This window comes from Heloderma suspectum, chromosome 2 (assembly GCF_057233095.1).
Source record: "Heloderma suspectum isolate Gila_16-S chromosome 2, 16-S_ref, whole genome shotgun sequence".
Lineage (NCBI taxonomy): Eukaryota > Metazoa > Chordata > Lepidosauria > Squamata > Helodermatidae > Heloderma > Heloderma suspectum.
The window spans coordinates 375,626,680-375,642,805 of record NC_139459.1 but is presented as its reverse complement, the minus strand read 5'-3'; the positions used below and the strand labels follow the sequence as shown (position 1 = coordinate 375,642,805).

Sequence of the window (16,126 nt, the reverse complement as noted above, 5' to 3'; positions counted from 1 at the left end):
AAGGATTAAAACACCACATTATGCTTTTAAAAAACAGAATGCCAATAAGAACTGTTGTCTGGTCAGTTAAGGAATGCCTCCTGGAACGGTGCTGTTTTCAGGAGGCACCAGAAGCAACCAAGTGTTGGTGCCTGCCTGACTTCCAGGGGAAGGGACTTCCAAAGAAAGGGGGCCACCACACTGAAGGCTCTTCTAAGGCTGCAATCCTATACATACATAGCAGAGGGACAATTATCTACATCTATATTTGTAAGTCCCATTAAACACAATGTGGCTTGCTTTTGAGTAGACATGGATAGGATTGCACCGTAAAAAAAGAAATATGCTTTTCCTGCTCAGTGGCTGCTTTTCCTTGAAAATAGAAGTGGTTTGCTTCATGCAGCCTTCTCCAACCTGGCACCCACCAGAGGTTTTTGGCTTCCACTCCCATCAGCCTGAGGCAGCATGGTCAATGGTCAGGAACTCTTGAGTATTTTGTTTAAAACACCTGGAGGGCACACGGTTGGGGCAGGATGACTTGTGTCATTTTATCCTGAAAGGAAGCTGAACTGGAGGTGATTAGACGAATTAATGGAGCCGAAGGCAACCAGAGACTACTAGTCCTCATGGCCATATGCTGCCTCCAGTATCAGAGGCAGTTGCTGGGGAACATGGATGGGAGGGTGCTGTTGCACTCATGCCCTGCTTGTGGGTTTCCCATGGGTAGCTGGTTGGTCACTGTGGGAACAGAATGCTGGACTAGATGGACCCTTGGTCTGATCCAGCAGGCCTCTTCTCATGTTTTTATAAGCAAGCAGGTAGTAAGGGAGTCAGTGGGCTCCCTTACTAAAAAGGTAAAGGTGTCCCCAACCAGTCGTGTCCGACTCTAGGGTGCGGTGCTCATCCCCGTTTCTAAGCCGAAGAGCCAGCGCTGTCCGAAGACGCTTCCGTGGTCATGTAGCCGGCGTGACTGAACACCCAGGTGCATGGAACGCTGTTACCTTTCCCACCGAAGCGCTGCCTATTTATCTACTTTCGAACTGCTAGGTTGGGAGAAGCTGGGACTGAAGACGGGAGCTCACTCCGTCACGCAGCACTCGGGTCTCGAACTGCTGACCTGCCGACCTTCCAGTCTGCAGTTCAGCATCTTAACCACTAAGCCACTGTGGCCCTTATTATATTACATTATATTCTATAAGCAAGCAGGTAGTAAGGGAGTCAGTGGGTTCCCTTACTACCTGCATTTAAAATGGAATCTTTCTATTTCTGCTTTCTGCTCCCTTTTTTAATGCAGGATCACAACGAATCCCTTGACGAAGTCATAGGAGTTACGTGGGGGCACATGAGCCTTCCTTATTGGCTCTACAGAATCTCAGGCAGGGGCCTTCCCTGGTCCTGCAGTCTGCAATTCTGTAACTGTCCAGGGCTCGAACCTGAGATCTTCTGCATGCAAAGTATGTGAGCAATGGCCCTTTCCCCATGGCAGGCATTTGTCCAGACCTGAAACTGCTTTGTCATTTCTTAAGGGGCAGCCAAAGATACCTGGGGGCTGGATTGTGCCCACGGGGCATATTTATTTATTTATTATTTTAATTATATATAAATACATACCTCAATAAAAAACCAATAAATTTACCCATTCATCTGCTGCAGAAGCAAACACTCCCCTACCTCAATTGAGACCAAATAAAGAAGTGTTACCATGTATCTGGGCTATGCTTAGCCTCTGACTTTGGGGATACCCCAGGGCAGCCTTCACTAACCTTCTGGTGCCCTCCAGTTACTGCAGACTGCAACCCCCATTATGCTGGCAGGGGTGATAGAATTTGTAGTCCAAAACATCTGGAGGGCATCAGGTTGGGGAAAACTGCCCCGGGGATGGAGTATCATAGCCGTAGAACAAACGAGGAGTGTGTGTCTCTCCGCAGACCCCCACAGTAGACTCTTAAGAGGAAGCAAGGAAGGTTTGGTCAAGAGGGCTCCCTCTCCGTGGGCTGTGGCGGTTATGATGAGACATGGGGTGAGTGGGGAAAGGGGGCTGCCTCTAGGTTGTGGGGTTCAACTGTTGAAGGCAGTGCCAAGTGCTGCCGTTAGAACTGATGCAGGAATTCAGATGTCTTTAGGAAGCAAAACGTCAGGCTGAGATAATTAGTAACCTTCAAACTACATGACTGGATGCTTCTGCTATCGCACCAATTCAACAGCTACTTGAGGGCAGCTGCTTCCTGCAGGACGATGCCATTTTGAGTCCCTTTCTTCTTCACAGACGGCCTGCACAAAATGGCTTCCATACCCAGCAGGCATGGGTAGAACTGCATTACCCTCATCACTTCCCCCACCCACGTTATGGGTAAGGCCTACTGGCAAAGGCAGATACCCAAAGCCGCAGCATTGCAGTGGTGACGCAGCTTGACTTATCTCAGGAAACCCGCAGAAAACTCTGTTGGTGGGATGTTTCATCTCCCCTCACTGCCCCACCAGTGAACACAATGTTGAAGTAGAGAACCTGTATCCAGGGAGGTGGAAGTCATAACATTTATTCCTGCACCACAGGAATTGTTGGCTCGGTTGAAGCACACACATGCACGCACGCACACGCCCATCCAAGCCTTGGCAAGACCATCTCATAAACGTGCGGGGTAATGCTACAATTTCACCACGGGTCAAAGTCCTGTTGACTACAAAGCCCTCTCTCTAAAAGGCTATGTGCCCCGGACTCCTGGGTTCTCTTGGATGAAGCCTCTACAGGAGCCTTCTCATAAAAGAACAATGTAGAAATCCAGGAGTTTCTTGTAGCTGGGTTTGGGTAATAGTGTATCTACCAGGAGCGCCTCCAGTAACACCAGACAGGCCCCTCAACAAGATCAGCCTCGGATGGCCTTCTCTCTGTCCCATCAGCCAGGACAGCTAGGCTGGTGAGGACGAGGGAGAGGGCCTTCTCTGTGGTGGCCCCCACTCTATGGAACTCCCTCCCTAGGGAACTCCGCCATGCCCCCTCTTTAATGAGCTTCTGCCACACATCAAAAACATGGTTGTTCAGGCAGGCATTTGGGGTGGGTTAGGGTATTTTTAGAAATATGATGTTTTAATGTGAAACCTTATTGTTTTAAACTGTTGTATTGTTGTACATCGCCCAGAGTGGCCAGGTGTCTGGCCAGATGGGTGATAAATAAATACCCCAAACCCCAAAAGGTAGCAGCAAAGACAGGAGTTCATGATCTAACTCAGGTCTTGTTAATAATTCTTTTCTGAGTTTATAAACATTAAAAAATACCTTGACAATTGTTATTGCGATGGGAGACTGCCTGGGAATCAGGCTTCCTGCAGTGAGCAGGGGGTTGGACTCCACGGTCTTGTAGGCCCCTTCCAACCCTACTATTCTATGATTCTATGTCTTGTGCTGATCAGGGTAAAGAAGACATACACACACCAGCTTGCAGGGTGATGTCAGGAGTGCCCTAGCTGCCTCTTGCAGTCCCCTCCAATAGCCAACTCAGGAGACAGACGACGAGGATTCTTTCCAAGGCTTTATTCCTTTATTCCTTTATGACTCTTACAGATGCTAATCACTAGCGACTAAGCAAGGAACTGCACTGGGGATAGATAGCAGAGTAGCCTAAGCTCCAGGTAAGGCAGTTGGTCCCCATTTGAAGGAGAACTGCAGGAAGACTCTGAAATTATGGGCTATGGAGAGATCCTCCCTCTTTCCCTTGGGTCCTTGGGATGCGACCGTTGTTTGAGCGCCAAACAAGCGGAGCGCCTCCTTTTGGCGCCCTCCATCTGTGACCGCTCCCTGCGTCTGCACCGAGCGTCCAGCAAGCCCCCCTCCAGTGCTCTCTCACTGCCAGGGTTATTATCTCTCCCAGGAATGCTGGCAGGAGGAATCTTTGCCAGCTGCTGTGCCTGTGAGGGATGAGCGAGCTCCTCTCCCATGGATTGCTGTTCCTCCTCAGAATCAGAACTGCTCTGGGGCTCTATGGGCTCAGTTTCCACCCTGACAGGTGAGCTAACAATGGACTTTACTCCTCCCACTAGGCAAATACACACACACACACACACACATATATATACAGGGCACTACCACTGCCATCTGATGGTACACACAGTGGTCATATTTGCTCCTGTGGCCACCAAAGGGAACGCACGTTCTGCATTTGGAAAAAACATGGCATGAGGCACAGTACGGGCAATCGAGAAGCATCAAAAAGAGCAGGATATATTGCTGAGCTAAGGAACGGTTCACATGTCACCAAACACCCCCCCCTAACTACTCATAGAGGAAATCTGCGGGTAAGAAGCGTATGCATTGACTGTAATGACTTCTCATTTCCACAGTCTTAGCCCTGAGAGGGTTCAGGCTGTTGTGTTGGGCTGAATAATAAAAGGCCTGTTTCGAGAAGGGGATGAGAGAAGGGAGGATGGGTAATTTTCTTTTCCTCTGCTTGATCCATGTTAGCAATAGCTTAAAATAAATAAACAAACAAACAAATTCGTTATTACAGCGGCAAACTGCAGGTACAGTCAGGGCCAGAAATACTGGAACAAGGATAACTGTTTTGGCAGTTGGCCTCTGTACACCACCACACTGAAGTTGAAAGGAAACACACCCAGATGGGAGCGAAGTCAGGACTGTCAGCTGTAATTCAAGGGGTTTGACAAAAGTGGGGCACTAACCATTCAGGAAGGACAGTCAGTGGCATACACACATGCCCATCGTTGGTGGCTCATAAGTAATGGAACGAATGGCTGGCAAGCAGCTGCACGGCCAGGTGTGACCTGTTTCCTGGGTGCCCCATGACAAAACAAGCAGATAAAAGGCCTGGAGGTGATTCTGAGTGTTACATTTGCATTTGGTAGCTGTTCTCTGGAACTCCCAACATGAGGTCCAAAGAGGTGTCCATGCAAGTGAGGGAGGCCATCATTAGGCTGAGGAAACAACATAAACCCATCAAAGAGATAGCAAAAACATTGGGAGTGGCCAACACAACAGTTTGGAACATCCTGAAAAAGAAGGAATTAACTGGCAAACTCAGCAACAGCAAAAGGCCTGGCACACCACGGAAGACAACTAAAGTGGGTGACCGCAGAATTCTGCTCATGGTGAAGAGGAACCCTTTCACAACATCTAGCCAGGTCAAGAACGCTCTTGCGGAGGCAGGCATGTCATTGTCAACATCTACAGTCAAGAGACGGCTTTATGAATGCAAATACAGAGGCTTCACAACAACGTGCAAACCACTGGTAACGCTCAAGAACCGAAAGGCCAGATTAGCAATTGCCAGCAAACACCTACAAAAGCCTGCCCAGTTCTGGAATAAGATTCTTTGGACTGATGAAACCAAGATTACCTTGTACCAGAATGATGGGAAGAGAAAAGTATGGAGAAGGAAAGGAACAGCTCATGATCCAAAGCATACCACATCATCTGTCAAACATGGTGGAGGCAGGGTTATGGCATGGGCATGTATGGCTGCCAATGGAACCGGGTCACTGGTGTTTATTGATGACCTGACTGCTGATAAAAGCAGCAGGATGAATTCTGAAGTGTATAGGGCTATACTTTCTGCTCAGATTCAGCTGAATGCTGCCAAACTGATAGGACGCCACTCCATATTGCAGATGGATAATGACCCAAAACATACAGCAAAAGCTACCCCAGAGTTTCTCAAGGCAAAGAAGTGGGATGTTCTTCAATGGCCAAGTCAGTCACCTGCTCTCAACCCAACAGAGCATGCTTTTCACTTACTGAAGACAAGACTGAAGGCAGAAAGACCCACAAACAAGCAGCAGCTGAAGGCAGCTGCAGGAAAGGCCTGGCAAAGCATCTCGAGGGAGGACACTCAGCATTTGGTCATGTCCATGGGTTCCAGACTTCAGGCAGTCATTGACTGCAAAGGATTTTCATCCAGGTGTTAAAGGCGATCCTTAAGTTTGAAATGATGTTGGTTTGTTCCATTACTTATGAGCCACGAACGATGGCGGGGCGGGGGGTATGCCACAGGCTGTACTTCCTGAATGGTCAGTGCCCCACTTTTGTCAAACCCCTTGAATTACAGCTGACAGTCCTGACTTCGCTCCCATCTGGGTGTGTTTCCTTTCAACTTCAGTGTGGTGGTGTACAGAGGCCAACTGCCAAAACAGTTATCCTTGTTCCAGTATTTCTGGCCCTGACTGTGTGTGTCTATCTGCTGCAGGGTCTGTGACTGCCACTTACAGGTAGGACTCCTGTGATGTGAATGGCTGCCTGACAAGCAGACTTCAACCGGTAAAGTTTTCCTCCAGAATTAGAGTAGAGGTGCAGGGATGGTGAAGGCAGCACCCGTCTGCATTTTTGCCTGCCTGTCACGCCATTGTTAAAGACTCTGTTCCCCTTTCAGAACAAAAATGGGGATGTCATGTGGCTGGGGCTATTAGGTAAGGAGGGAGATACAACTCTGCACACGCTCAGGGGCACTCATCTCTATGACGTCTTCCTAGGCTGTGGGGGCTGAGTCTGGTTCAGAGCCTGATAATTGGCAAGAGGTCTGGGTCAGCAACCCCTTCATGGATCAGTGCCTTCGCCACAACAAGGCAGTGATCCATAAAGGGGACAACATTTGTATCCCGCCCTATATCATTAAGATCTCATCCCCCCACTCCATATCTTGTTCTCTGCTGGTTGTGGATTCAGAGGCTGGGCATGGATCGAGCTTCCAAGGAACCTTCACACGCATGCACACACGTCCCCAGATCTGGCTTTGGCCCTCAGGAAGGCAACCAATAGAATTAGACATTTAGGGGTGCAATCCTATGCAGGTTTAGACAGAAAAAAAGTCCTACAACTCCCAGCATTACCCAGGCTTTGGATGGAATGGGGCGGGGAGTGTGTGTGTGTGTGTGTGTGTGTGTGAGAGAGAGAGAGAGGCAGGCAGGCAGGCATACACCCCCCCACCCCCCCCAGTGTCAGAGAACAGGCCTGTCTTTTCTGATAGATCTGGTGGCAGAGCAGCAGCGAGGGCTGGGCACCAGGTCTACCGAGCAGGGTAGATCCTGCCACTGAGAAATTTGTATACCAGGTCTACCCCTCTCTTGTTTCTCAGTGGGTAGGCCTGGTGTCTGGATGACATCTGTCCACAGCTGAAACCCTGAATTCTTTCCCCAGCTCCCTCCACCCCTTAATTAATTGCACTGCAAGTACAATCCACTTTACTGTGCCTGCCCCCAACTATGTTTCCCTAAAAAGAAATCACACACACACAGGAGACACCAGGGGACTGCATAGCAAGACTGGTAAACAGACACTGCAGGACTGTCATCCACTACTCTAACTCCTCCCAGTAAAATGGTGGGCCACTTTGCAGGGCTGGCGTAACACAGACTTCCATAGTCACAGCCAGGGAGGGATGCTCTACGAGGCGGGCTCTCCCGCAGGCTACTAAATCAAAGTCCTAACAGGCCATGGTGCAGCCTGGCTGGGCCTGCCAGAACGCCAGCCTCACTCATCCATCCAGGTCCACGTTCCACCATTTGCATTGGTCGAGCTCAATGGAATCCCACCCCCAGGTTTCGTTTACTGATCTGTGCTGGCTGGGCTTTGCCCCCCCCCACCGCCCCCCAGTGTTGCAGGAAACTGGAGAGTAGAGGTAGCCATGGGGCAGGCATGTGCAGCACAAGGTGCTGTTTCCACTTGTGAAGGTAGGCCCGACTAGGCCTTGTAAGCAGTTCGGTTCAGGCAAGGTGCCTGATGGGATTGAGAGAGAGTGTGTCTGACCATGAGAAAGTAATTATAACTTGCTCATAAGCAAGAATTCCTGTCCACCAAAGTAACTCATCCCTAAAGATAAGAAGGCTGCTGTACTGATAACTGATAACTTGAGCCCATTATTCCATGTCCTGCACTCTGGGATGATGGAGGAGAGATCCTGGCCTTCCTCTCGGTGACAACCTTTCGAGTACTCGAGGAGCACTATCATGTCTGCCCTCAGTCTTCTCTTCTAGGTGAAAGAGCTTCCTAATTCATTTTTAAGCCTTTTATGGGCTTGTTTTGGTCTTCCCTGATGTAGCTGAGTGGGCAGGATGGGTGTCCATCCAAAAACAAATGGTAGCAAAGACAGGAGGTCATGATCTTTATAACTCAGGTCTTACGTCATACCAAAAAAAAAATTGACTCCCACCCCCACCCCCTCCTGATTAAGTCCATCATTATTATACCCATATAATGTATATGGGTATAATAATTCCAACACAGTTCAAACAAGAAGAAAAGGTGGAAGACAACAGAAGAAGCCAATGTGGCTTCACAAAAAGCTAGAGATGACCTGAAAACAAAAAAGGACACATATAGGAAGCGGAAGGAAGGCCAAGTAACAAAGGAAGAGTACAGGCAGGTAGCACAGAATTGCAGGGATGGCGTCAGGAAGGCTAAAGCTGAGAACGAGCTGAGGTTAGCGAGGGATGATAAAAGCAACAAAAAGGCTTTCTTCAGCTACGTGCATAGTAAAAGACAGAGGAAAGAAATGGTGGTTTGGCTATTAAATAAGGATGGCAAAATGATAACAGATGACAAAGAAAAGGCAGAGGTGCTCAATTCCTACTTTGGCTCAGTCTTCTCCCAAAAGAGGGTCTATGACCCCCTGGCAAAGGCGAAGTACAGGCTGAAGGGGCAGGATTGCAGCTTGAGATCGATAGGCATATGGTCAAGGTGAACACATTACTTTGAATGAGTTCAAATCTCCAGGGCCAGATGAACTGCACCCTAGAGTAATAAAGAAACTGGCAGAAGAACTCTCAGAACCGCTGCCTATTCTCTTTGAGAAATCATGGAGGACGGGTGAAGTGCCAGATGAGTGGAGGAGGGCTAATGTTGTCTCTATCTTCAGAAAGGGCAAAAAGGAGGAACCTGGGAACTACACACCAGTCAGTCTGGCATCAATCCCTGGGAAAATTCTGGAGCAGATCATAAAGCAATCCATCTGTAAGCACCTTGAAAACAATGCAGTGATTACTCGAAGCCAACATGGATTTGTCAAGAACAAATCCTGCCAGATGAATCTGATCTCATTTTTTGATCAAGTAACCTCCCTTGTAGACCGTGGGAATGCTGTAGACATCATATACCTCGACTTCAGCAAAGCTTTCGACAAAGTGCCCCATGATATCCTGATGAGCAAACTAGCTCAAAGTGGGCTAGATGAAACAATGATCCAGTGGATCCACAGTTGGCTACAGAATCGGACTCAAAGAGTGCTGATCAGTGGGATCTTCTCAAACTGGGGAGAGGTAACGGGCGGGGTACTGCAGGGCTCAGTCCTGGGCCCAGTGCTCTTCAACATTTGTATTAATGACTTGGAGGAGGAGGTGCAGGGAATGCTGATAAAATTTGCAGATGACACAAAATTGGATGGGATAGCTAATCCTTTGGAAGACGGAAACAAAATTCAAAGTGATCTGGATAGACTGGAGTGCTGGGCAGAAAACAACAGAATGACATTTAATAGGGGTAAATGCCAAGTTCTGCACCTTGAAAAAGAAACCAAATGCACAGTTACAAGGTGGGGGATATGTGGCTCAACGACACTACGAGCGAGAAGGATCTTGGAATCGTTGTCGATCACAAGCTGAATATAAGCCAACAATGTGATGTGGCTGCAAAAAAGGCCAATGCTCTTTTGGGCTGCATTAATAGAAGCATCGCTTCCAAATCCCGGGAAGTACTAGTTCCCCTCTACTCAGCACTGGTTAGGCCTCATCTGGAGTACTGTGTCCAGTTCTGGGCACCACCCTTTAAGAAGGATGCAGACAAACTGGAGAGGGTTCAGAGGAGGGCAACAAAGATGATCAGGGGACTGGAAACAAAGCCCTATGAGGAGAGACTGAAAGAACTGGGCATGTTTAGCCTTGAGAAGAGAAGACTGAGGGGAGATATGATAGCACTCTTCAAGTACTTGAAAGGTTGTCACAGAGAGGAAGGCCAGGATCTCTTCTTGATCATCCCAGAGTACAGGACATGGAATAATGGACTCAAGTGACAGGAAGCCAGATTCCAGCTGAACATCAGGAAAAACTTCCTGTTAGAGCAATACCACAATGGAACCAATTACCTGGAGAGGTGGTGGGCTCTCCCACACTGGAGGCCTTCAAGACAAGGCTGGACAGGGATTGTCAGGGATGCTCTGTTGTGTGTTTGTAAGGGATGCTCTGACTTGGATTCCTGCACTGAGCCGGGGGTTGGACTCGATGGCCTTGTAGGCCCCTTCCAACCCTACTATTCTATGATAATGCAGGGCTGTGGCAAAGGAAGTATAGGATATGCCAGGCCTGCAAAGTGGCCCACCATTGTACTGGGAGGAGTTAAGAGTAGTGGATGACTACATAGTGTTCTTATGCAGTCTCCTAAAGGGAATTGCAGTTGTGGGGGGCTGTGAATATTGTATTTGCAGTGCAGGGTTGGAGGGAGCTGGGGAAAGAATTCAGAGTTTCAGCTGCAGGTAAAAGATGTCCAGACGCCAGGTCTCCCCGTTGATAAATAACAAAGGGACAAAGCTGGTATACAAATTTCTTGGAGGCTGGGTCCACCTAGCTCAGTAGATGCTGCTCTGTCCTCAAATTTTCTAAAAATGCTAGACCTGTTCTCTGACACTATGGTGTCTGCGTTTGTTTTACTCACTCACACACAAACACCCCTAGTATCAGAGAATAGGTCTAGCATTTCTGGTAGGTGCATGTGTATTTCTCTCTGTGAAGGATTGTTGGTTTCACCCCAACAACCCTGCAAGGTAGGGCAGGCCCCACTTGGCCACAGATTTCCCCAAAGTAACCCAGTAGCTCCCACCCAGGCCAATAGGCACTGCATTTAGCACTGAAGTTATTCAGGTAGACCACACCAACTAAAGGTTGGATAAATGTTTATTTAAAGGGAAAGGGCAAAGAGGAAGGAATAGGGGAGAGGTGGTAGGTTGTACAGGAAATTACAAGCAAAGTCAAACAACTACAAAACTCTAAGCAAAACCAGAGTAAAACAATAAAGCTAGCTAGTCTATCCTATACATACCAAAGTATGGGGCTCCCAGGATAGCCATCGGCCAGCAACACCCACTAGTACCATCAGGGCCAGAAGAGACACCTGCCCCTTCCTTAGCCCTCATTTTATTGCCCAGCCCTAGCAACTCCTGGCAGATTTGGAGCACCCAATCCAAACCCAGTCCCGGGTCACCCCACCCCACTCTCCCAAGGAGGTTGCATCTTCCCACCAGGCACGGCTGTTATCACTTTCCCAATTAGTTCATCCCAATTAGTTGGAGCAACCGGTGGCCTTGAGTTGCCAGGCCAAAACCCATCAGCCTCCAGGTGGCTGCTTTATACCTGACTGCCCCAATGGCCCTCAAAATTCTTACTCTATTAACCCATTCTTGACTCTCTCTCTCTCTCTCTCACACACACACACACACACTTTGCCCCCCACACCCAGAAAAAATTCCATCAAAAGCCCATGCATGAAAACATGTTATAGTCTGTTGTTCAAGGGAAGAGATGTACATTTTTTGTAATTCTTGTATATGTACATTGTTGGTGGTGTGTTTAGACTGCGGCTACAGGAGTTAGGCGTAGCTGATCGGAAAGGTTTAGGTGGGGGGTGTCTCAGAACAACAGAGAGAAAGAGAGCGCTAACAACCTCCACCCCCCTGCCCCATTCCTGCCTACCCAAAGACTGAGGCTCCAGTGGCCCCAGCGAGGGCAAGGGTGAGGGAATCCCATCCCGAAGGGCCATATGACTCCTCCCATCTCAGCGGCTTGTCTGTGGGGTCCTGCCCTTTTCCCTTGGCCTGGAAGTCGCCCTGATGCAGACTTGTGCTTAGCCTCCTGCGGGGTGTGTGTGTGTATATAACACTGTATAAACAAGCCAGTGTGGTGTAGTGGCAAGAGTGTTGGACTAGGAGCTGGGAGATGCGTGTTCTAGTCCCCACTTGGCCATGGAAGCTCACTGGGTGACTTTGGGCCAGTCACACATTCTCAGCCCAACCCACCTCACAGGGTTGTTGTTTGGAGGATAAAATGGAGAGGAGGAGGATAATGTAAGCCGCCTTGGGTTCCTTGCAAGAGGAAAAAAGGCGGGGTATAAATGCAATCCCCTTCATGGATCACTGCCTTGTTGTGGCGAAGGGGCTTGCATAACTCAGTGAAGCCATAAGCTATGCCGTGCAGGGCCACCCAAGACGGACAGGTCATGGCAGAGAGTTCTGACAAAATGTGGTCCACTGGAGAAGGAAATGGCAACCCACTCCAGTATTCTTGCCAAGAAAACCCCATGGAACGTATCACAAGGCTAAAAGAGATGACGCCGGAAGATGAGCCCCTCAGGTCGGAAGGTGTCCAATATGCTACTGGGGAAGAGCAGAGGGTATTTCCAAGTAGCGCCAGAAAGAGTGAAGCGGCTGGGCCAAACCCGAAAGGACACTCAGCTGTGGATGTGTCTGGCGGTGAAAAGAAAATCCGATGCTGTAAAGAACAATATTGTTTAGGAACCTGGAATGTCAGATCAATGAATCAAGGTAAGCTGGAGGTGGTCAAACATGAGATGGCAAGATTGAACATCGACATCTTGGGAATCAGCGAACTCAAATGGACAGGCATGGGCGAATTTAATTCAGGTGACCATCATATCTACTATTGTGGGCAAGAATCCCTTAGAAGAAATGGAGTAGCACTCATAGTCAACAAAAGGGTGGGAAAAGCAGTACTGGGGTACAATCTTAAAAATGGTAGAATGATCTCAGTATGAATCCAAGGCAAACCATTCAACATCACAGTAATTCAAGTCTATGCCCCAACCACTGAGGCCGAAGAAGCTGAGGTTGATCGGTTCTATGAAGACCTACAACACCTTCTAGAACTAACACCAAAAAAAGATGTCCTCTTCATCATAGGGGATTGGAATGCTAAAGTAGGAAGTCAAGAAATCACCGGGATAACAGGCAGGCATGGCCTTGGTGTACAAAATGAAGCAGGACAAAAGCTAATAGAGTTTTGCCAAGAGAACACGCTGATCATAGCAAACACTCTTTTCCAACAGCACAAGAGGCGACTCTACACATGGACGTCACCAGATGGTCAATATCGAAATCAGATTGATTATGTCCTTTGCAGCCAAAGATGGAGAAGCTCCATACAGTCAGTAAAAACAAGACCTGGAGCTGACTGTGGCTCAGATCATGAGCTGCTTCTTGCAAAATTTCAGCTTAAATTGAAGAACGTAGGGAAAACCACTAAACCTTTCAGGTATGACCTAAATCATATCCCTGATGAATATACAGTGGAGGTGAGGAATAGATTTCAGGGATTAGACCTGATAGACAGAGTGCCTGAGGAACTATGGACGGAGGTCCGTAACATTGTTCAGGAGGCAGCAACGAAATCCGTCCCAAAGAAAAAGAAATGCAAGAAAGCCAAGTGGCTGTCTGATGAGGCTTTACAAGTAGCTCACGAAAGAAGGGAAGTGAAAAGCAAAGGAGAAAGGGGAAGATATACCCAACTGAATGCAGAGTTCCAGAGAATAGCAAGGAGAGACAAGAAGGCCTTCTTAAATGAACAATGCAAAGAAACAGAGGAAAACAACAGAATGGGAAAGACTAGAGATCTCTTCAAGAAAATTGGAGATCTCAAGGGAACGTTTTGTGCAAAGACGGGCATGATAAAGGACAAAGAAGGCAGGGACCTAACAGAAGCAGATGAGATTAAGAAGAGGTGGCAAGAATACACAGAAGAACTATACAGGAAAGATCTGAATGTCCCTGATAGCCATGATAGTGCAGTCACTGAACTTGAGCCAGACATCCTAGAGAGTGAAGTCAAGTGGGCCTTAGGAAGCATTAGTAACAACAAAGCTAGCGGAGATGACAGTATTCCAGCCGAGCTATTTAAAATCCTAAAAGATGATGCTGTTAAAGTGCTGCATTCAATATGCCAACAAATCTGGAACACTCAACAGTGGCCACAAGACTGGAAAAGGTCAGTTTACATTCCAATTCCAAAGAAGGGCAACGCCAAAGAGTGTTCAAACTACCGCACAATTGCGCTCATTTCACATGCCAGCAAGGTGATGCTCAAAATCCTACAAGCTAGGCTTCAGCAGTATGCGAACCGAGAACTACCGGAAGTACAAGCTGGGTTTCGAAGAGGCAGAGGAACTAGAGATCAAATCTCCAACATTCGCTGGATCATGGAGAAAGCAAGAGAATTCCAGAAAAACGTCTATTTCTGCTTCATTGACTACGCTAAAGCCTTTGATTGTGTGGATCACAACAAACTGTGGCAAATTCTTAAAGTGATGGGAGTACCAGACCACCTTACCTGTCTCCTGAGAAACCTGTACGAGGGTCAAGAAGCAACAGTAAGAACCAGAAATGGAACAACCGATTGGTTCAAAATTGGGAAAGGAGTACGACAAGGCTGCATATTGTCACCCTGCTTATTTAACTTATATGCAGAGTACATCATGAGAAATGCCGGGTTGGATGAATCAGAGGTCGGAATTAAGATTGCCGGGAGAATTATCAACAACCTCCGATATGCAGACGATACCACCCTAATGGCAGAAAGCGAAGAGGATCTCAAGAGCCTCTTGTTGAGGGTGAAAGAGGAGAGTGCAAAAGCTGGTTTGAAACTCAACATTAAAAAAACTAAGATCATGTCATCTGGCCCTATCACTTCCTGGCATATAGAAGGGGAAGAAATGGAAGCAGTGACAGATTTTACTTTCTTGGGCTCCAAGATCACCGCAGACGGTGACTGTAGCCATGAAATTAAAAGACGCTTGCTCCTTGGGAGGAAAGCTATGGCAAACCTAGACAGCATAGTAAGAAGCAGAGACATCACCTTGCCGACAAAGGTCCGTCTAATCAAAGCTATGGTTTTCCCAGTAGTAATGTATGGCTGTGAGAGCTGGACTATAAGGAAGGCTGAGCACCGAAGAATTGATGCTTTCGAACTGTGGTGCTGGAGAAGACTCTTACGAGTCCCCTGGACTGCAAGGAGGTCAAATCAGTCCATCCTAAAGGAAATCAACCCTGACTGCTCAATGGAAGGACAGATAATGAAGCTGAAGCTCCAATATTTTGGCCACCTAATGCGAAGAGAAAACTCCCTGGAAAAGACCCTGATGCTGGGAAAGACTGAAGGCAAAAGGAGAAGGGGACGGCAGAGGATGAGATGGCTAGATAGCATCACGGATGCAATGAATATGAACTTGAGCACGCTCCGGGAGAGAGCGCAGGACAGGAAGGCCTGGCGTGCTATGGTCCATGGGGTCACGAAGAGTCGGACACGACTGAACGACTGAACAACTACAACAACATAAATGCAATAAATAAATAAATAAATAAATAAATAACATTTCCAGCAGCTGGGTGGAGCCTAAATGCCACAGTCAAGGAATGCTCAATCGAAAACATGCTAGGCCTGTTCACATGTGCAGGGGGAGAGGGTGGTTAGGGTAACCATGGGCGGCGGCAGGCGGGGGAAATAGCAAAACCATGCCATGTGCGCCCACCATATGATCGTGGAACCACGCCGCGCCAAGTGGTTATGCTAACCACCCTCCTCCATAGTTACCTGGCGATCTTCCCAGCATGGTTACCGAGCATCCTGTCGTCCTCTGCGGCACAAACTGGTTCCCAGCCGCCACTCTGGCAGCCAAAATGGAGCATAGAGAAAGTCCGCGGTGGCTAGATCGGCCCTGGCGCTGGTGGATGCTCTAGCTGGTGGGCTCTATGGTCACAGCCTGGAAGTCCTCCAGAGCCTGTTTTAACCACTGGGGAGCCCACCAGACGAGACAGTAAGCCACCCCGGGGCCTCTTAACCCTTTTGCAGCGGGGTGGTTAGTCAGGGTGGCTTACTGACTACGGGGAACATGGGTTTTCTCCCCCACATGACACATGAAGCCACTGTGGTTAGCGGAAATTCCCTAACCATCATGGCTTCACGTTACATGTGAACCGGGTCTATTCGTATGCAATGCTAGTGGGATAGAAATTCTACTCCCAATGGCTTAGTGTTGCATCTGGAGAGAGTTACCCCTGGACAGTGTGACAGTTACCCCCTGCTGCCCACCTTTTCTACCCACACACTCATCTGGAGTACTGTGTCCAGTTCTGGGCACCACCCTTTAAGAAGG

General features: G+C 48.2%; 1 protein-coding gene across 1 annotated transcript in view; it reads left to right on the top strand.

The window, feature by feature from the left end:
- LOC146356234 (uncharacterized) overlaps positions 1-16,126 on the top strand; it is a 943,348-nt gene that overhangs the window by 913,857 nt on the left and 13,365 nt on the right. The window lies entirely within an intron of this gene.